The following is a 6000-nucleotide window of genomic DNA, read 5'->3' on the forward strand; positions in this document are numbered from 1 at the left end:
GAACATAAAACACACACTAAAAGACAATTTCAAAAGATAGAACATGTAACATTTTTTAATTACACATGTAGGAAAAACTTGTATGTACAGTAAATCTCTATTTTAAAAGCCACCAAGAGCCGGGTGTGGTAGCTTACACCTTTAATCATAGCACTCATGAGGCAGAGGCTGGCAGATCTCTGTAAGTTCAAGGCCAACCCGGTCTACATAGAGTTCCAGGCCAGCTGGGGCTACAGGGAGACCCTGTCTCAAAAAGACCAAATACACACACACACACACACACAGAGAGAGAGAGAGAGAGAGAGAGAGAGAGAGAGAGAGAGAGACATATAAAATAAAAGACACCAAGAATGATAGAGGATCCAGGAATCTGCTCTGGAAAAGGGACAGAGAGGTCCATCGCACTTACAGATAAGTTTCTGTTAAGGGCTTACTTTCATGTTAGATGGCACTGACACTACAACCAACTACCAAAAGATTGGAAAAATCTGTAGTTCTACTACAACCACAGAACTAAGATGACCAGTTAAAAGAGTATGTGAGGAGAGCTGGGAGATGCTCAGTCAGGAGAATGCCTTCCTCTCAAGGATGAGGATCTGTGTTTGGATGCCCAGAACCCATATGAAAAAGCCAAGCACTTCGAGATGGGAGAGAGAGACAGTGCGACCCCTGGAAGCATCATCAGCTATGTTATTTTGTAAGGAAGAGATGACTCAGAAAATTTCCATCATTCACTCAAGATGCTTGCTGAGTGTTAAGAGCAGGCCAGGATCTGTGAAGTATTAGATGCTACAGTTTTTACCCCTCCTCTCAGGTTTGAAGTTATAAAGTATCTAATCTCTCTCCTTAGTTGTTTCCAAGCAATACATGCAGAAACTCCAGGTCATTGAGAGAGCCTGTTTCAAATAAAAGGTGGACAGCATCTGAGGTCAGGCACCTAAGGTTGTCCTCTGACTTTCAACTGAGTGCTGTGGCTGGACCCCCACATGAATGAGTGCACACACACACACACACACCAACACACATATACAAAGAGGGATGTATGATGAGCCCAGGAGTTTAAACTAGCTTAGTTCTTCCTACTTGAAGTCTTTAAAAAACTTTTAAAAATGCATACTGTTCATCAAAATTTTTAAACAATTTACACTTCCTCCTAGTCCTACTGGCCCAGGAGACACAGAAGTTAAGGGTCCTAGGAATGTGTGTGTTGCATCACAGAGGCCAAAGGCAATGACCCTCGTCCTTGAGTATAAACCAGTAGCTTGGGATAAAGGATTGGCAAAGGATTCATGGACTGGGAATTAAGTACTAACTTGTTACATGAGGCTAGCAGAAGACAGTAAACTCTAAGCATCTACTACATGCCAGATGTGGGTCATTGGCTACATCCTTAATCCTTAAAATGGCTCTAGAAAAAGGAGTGGGTGGGTACAGCCCTACTTTATTGAGGGAAGAACTGAAGGAGATTAGATGTTATCTACAGCTACACAGCTGGAAAGGAGAAAAGTAACTATAGCATTCTAAAACCTAAGAGATCTGGCCCATTCAGGTGCCCAGTGAATGATGGAAATTCTCTGAGTCCGGTTCTACATTATAAAATAACATGGCTGACAAGAGATCATTTACTGACAATCTCTAAGATGCCATCTCACTTTTTTTTTCCTGGAGCTGAGGACTGAACCCAGGGCCTTGAGCTTGCTAGGCAAGCGCTCTAACCACTGAGCTAAATCCCCAACCCCAGCCATCTCACTTTTTTATTGTAGATTCTACATAGCAGGGTATTCTAAAAACTTTTGCTATGAAGTACAAAGAACAGTGTTGAAGGTGCTGTCTTTTAGACAGGAAGGCATAAAGACATTACTACTAACTAGCAAAAGATTGAAAAAACCAAGACTCAAAGAATATTATACTCATTAAGTAGTTGGTATCCTTCATGGAGTCTAAGTGTCTAGTGGCCACTCAAAACACTATATAATTTAAACTCTCATTTGGTCCTGTAATCCTTTCAGAGCAATATTTTGCCAATTCCCCCTAAACTTATTGTTTCTAAAATGAGTTCCAATTTTAGCAGTCCTGGCACAAATATATTTTTAGTGCTGAATGTATGCCAGAACTATACAAGAATTTTTCAAATACTGGTTTTCTTTTTTCCTTTTTATGCCAATTTTCTTTTGTAAGACACACACACTACTTATATGAAAAAAATTTTCTCAGGGAAGATATGGCAAATGATGAAGTTTGCGGTCATGGGCTCTCTGGACAACCTGACCAGCGACAATGGGGACAGAGGAGAACAGAAGAGAAAAGCTTTAGAAGCTGGACAGACAGACCATGATGACCACGGCAAACACATGTATTCTCTCACATAAAAACCTATCTTTGGTACTAGACAAAGTAGCATAACACTCATAATACTTTTTTTAAAGAGACAATATGTGGGTATGTGGGTTGTCCTCTTAGAATCTTCCACTGCCTCAGCCTGTTTCTTGCCTTCTCCTAACACTCAGACTCTACACTGCATTAGAAATGTGTTATTTCCACTAGTGGAGCTGGTACCTTATTTATCTTTGGAACTCTATTCCCATATTCTTGAGAGCAAAAGATATTCAACATTTGTTCTATGATTATTTTTGCTATTCTGGGGGCTTCAAGTAAATATTTTTCAAGCCTAAGCTTGTGTAAGGCAGTTGCTTTCAGGTATTGGACCACCTAAAAAATTTAGAGCACTACTGGATTATGCAAATTACTGACTTTGGTGGATACACTCTACTAGGTTAAAAAAAAAAAAAAAGAAAAACAACATAAAGCCCTCAAATAAATCCTTTTAATGGTTCCTTATCACTTTCTGGGCAAAGTTCGTAGAGCAGTTCTTGAATCATACCACTAATTCAACTCCACCAAGTCCAGCTCTACCAAGCCACACAGACGGCTACCTCCAAACCACCTGTAATTCATGGCCACGTACTGCAGAATGCCCAGCTGCTTGGCAAACGCCTCTGCCAAGACACAGCTGAAAGTCTTCCTTTTCTAAAGCCCTCCCATGTGTGCTTTTTTTTTTCCTTTTTTAATACATACAAAAAATTTTCTTTAAATAAAAATTCCTCAAACCAACACTCATCTTTTTATCCTTAGGCCTGGCAAATAGCAGCTGACTATTGTATACTGGGGGCTGGAGAGATGGCTCAGCAGTTGAGAGCACTGACTGCTCTTCCAGATGACCTGGGTTTGATTCCCAGCACCCACACGGCATCTACAAACCCTCCTTAACTCCAGTTCCAGGGGAATCCGAAACCCTCTTCTGACCTCCGCAGCACTGCGTGACACGAGTGCACTCACATACATGCAGCAGGCAATACACTCATACACACGAAATAAAAATAATTTAAAAAATTAAAAAAATAAATGTTTATTGAAAGAATAAATTATTAATGTATATTCAGCAAATTTGCTCCTATTCTATACAAAGTACTGCCTGAGAAAAAAATGGTATGATTCCAGGTTGTTTTCCATCACTAAATTATTAATGTATAGTCAGCAAATTTGCTCCTATTCTATACAAAGTACTGCCTGAGAAAAAAAATGGTATGATTCCAGGTTGTTTTCCATCACTAATAATGAACAGTATATTTCTCTATTCTAGTTCATCCCATAAACCCATGAATTTAAGATAACTTGAACACTGAATGCCAGCTAATCACATCCTAATCCAAGATACAAGGACAGCCTCTTCTGTTTTGAGTGAATGACTAAGCCAACAAGGCAATATTCACAACTATGGTAAAGGGTGTAGAAAAATACTACTCAAAAAAGCTTTGAAGCTTGGCCTGGTGGTACAGGCCTTGTAACCCCAGGTACTTGGAAGGCTGAGGCAGGAGGATTCCAAGTTCAAGGCCTACCCAGACAACTTAGTCACAAAGTATCCGTGCCTCAAAATAGTTCAGTGGGAGAAACTTGCTGAGCACATGCAAGGCCCTGGGTTTGATTTCTTGAAGGGCAGGGATGAGGAAATATTTGGAATGGTATTGTTTTTGCCATTTAAATTATTCATCTATTTTTTTATGTTATGTGTATGAGTGTTTTGCCTGCATGTCAGTGCACCCATGTCATGCAATGCCCTCCAGAAGCTAGAAGAGGGCACTGGATTCCCTTGAATGGAGTTACAGGAGGTTGTTAGCGACCATGTGGTTGCTGGGAATCAAACCCAGGTCTTTTGGAAGATAAGCCTGTGCTCTTAACCACTTAAGCCTTTTCTCCAGGCCCTGTTTTTTTTAAAAATACAATCTGTATGCTGCCCTGACTGGTCTCCAACTCCAAAACTCAAGCTATCCTCTTGTCTCATCATCCTGCGTAGCTAGAACAAAAGGCATGTGCCTCCACAACCAGGCTTACTGTTCCAATCTAAACATGTGAAATGAATTCAAATGACTCAACTGTGTAGTGTTTTCATCTTTCTGTGTTCTATGTAGGTGAATGCTAGCTACATAGAAGCCACTAAAATGTCTACTTTTAGAAAACCTGTTTTCTGGGCTGTTTGGGCCAAGGCCTACAGGTGGCTTGGGCTTGTCAGGTTTTAAGAGCCCAAGTACATAATCCGAGTGGCTGGGGCCTCTAGGAAATAATCAGAACAGTTAACTTTTTCATTTCATACATAGGCTGTTATGTGCTTAACAAGTCTTGCCACAAGGCTCAGTGTGTTAGGGAGATGGCGTCACATTTCATCCTACAATAACCGAGTCTCTGCAGTTATCTTCAAGCTGCTTTAGCAGTTACTTAATCCCAGGGCTTTATTATCTTCCCTGTACAGATGGGCAATAGGAAAGGAAGGAAGGGTAAGAGGCACCCCCAGTTATCAAAAAAGCCTTGGTTTTCACTCCATCAGCTCCTAATCCTCCCCTCAGAGAACCATGTTTTGTGTGTGAGAGAAGTTTTCATTGACACCAAGCAGGACAAGAGTGGCAAACTAGATCATAGCTTGTCTTACCTGTTTAGTCTGAATGAGGAATCTAAGCTTCCTAGGTCTACAGGCTCTAGACAGCAAGAGATTTGATGAGTTCTGTGGGCTGGATCCAAGTTTACAAATCTACCTCTCTCTTCTCAATTTCAAGACAGCGTTTCTCAAAGTCATTTCTTTTTTCAATAGATCTTTCCAAATTGTATCCAGCCTCCTAAAACTGTCAAGTCATATCTTACAGACCTTTAGATTTCAAGATCTCAGTACAGAGCTACCAGGATCTTCTGTCTTAGCTCACCACAACCATGGCAGCCACTACTGCCAGCTAACTCTAGACCTACACTCTTCTACAGCAATCCCAACGCCCAAGAAGCTCTGAAACATCCTTAGTGCGTCTTCCATGCTCAACCTTTATACAGTGTAAAGACAAGCAATCTGAGTTCTCAATCAACATCATCAGCACTGCTAGCAATGAGTAGGACATTCCCACAGCCAAGGACCCTAATCTGTGGGTGTTCATATAACGATCCCTATATATCTGCTGACCGGGAATTATTTAGCAGGTTCTATTCCCTGGGCCCGAGTGACTTGCATTACTGGGAGATTAGCACAAGCTGAGAGGTGCTGGCGAGACCTCACGATTCGGCTCACTCGACTCAACTGGAAAATTCGAGGCCAAATTATTTCTCCAGCATGCCTACCGCCCGGCATGTAAGTTCTTCCCTGCACTTTGGAGCTAGCCCACGGTCGGGGTGCCCTTCCCCACAGAGTCGCGGGCCACTCGGCAACTCCAACGGCTGCCACCCAGAAACCGCGGAACCCCCAAACCGGCCGGGCCGTCCTCCCCGGCGTCCCGCCGCCCGCGCTCCATCCCGCTGCCCGACCCGGGGCCAAGCGGTCCTGGTCAGCGCACCTACCTCGCACCTCCGCGGCAGGCGAGGCGGGAACTAACGCTCGGCAACCGCCTCAACCGCCGCGCCGAGCCCGCCCACAGCGGGGCGCCCAGCCAGGTGCAGGCTCCGTGCGCCCGCCCACCCCGCCGGAGCGCC

The 6000-nt window shown here is 43.1% G+C and overlaps 1 protein-coding gene across 3 annotated transcripts in view; it reads right to left on the minus strand.

The window, feature by feature from the left end:
• The window catches only part of Ssx2ip (SSX family member 2 interacting protein), a 55375-nt gene extending 49392 nt beyond the window's left edge, over positions 1-5983 (minus strand). For all 3 annotated transcript variants that reach the window (XM_008826240.3, XM_008826239.3, XM_008826237.3), the window contains exon 1: positions 5869-5983. The gene's annotated coding sequence lies outside the window, so the exon portion shown is untranslated. The remainder of the gene's footprint in view (positions 1-5868) is intronic.
• Positions 5984-6000: the final 17 nt, after the last annotated feature.

Source organism: Nannospalax galili, unplaced genomic scaffold (assembly GCF_000622305.1).
Source record: "Nannospalax galili isolate Female #2095 unplaced genomic scaffold, S.galili_v1.0 scaffold9, whole genome shotgun sequence".
Taxonomy (NCBI): domain Eukaryota; kingdom Metazoa; phylum Chordata; class Mammalia; order Rodentia; family Spalacidae; genus Nannospalax; species Nannospalax galili.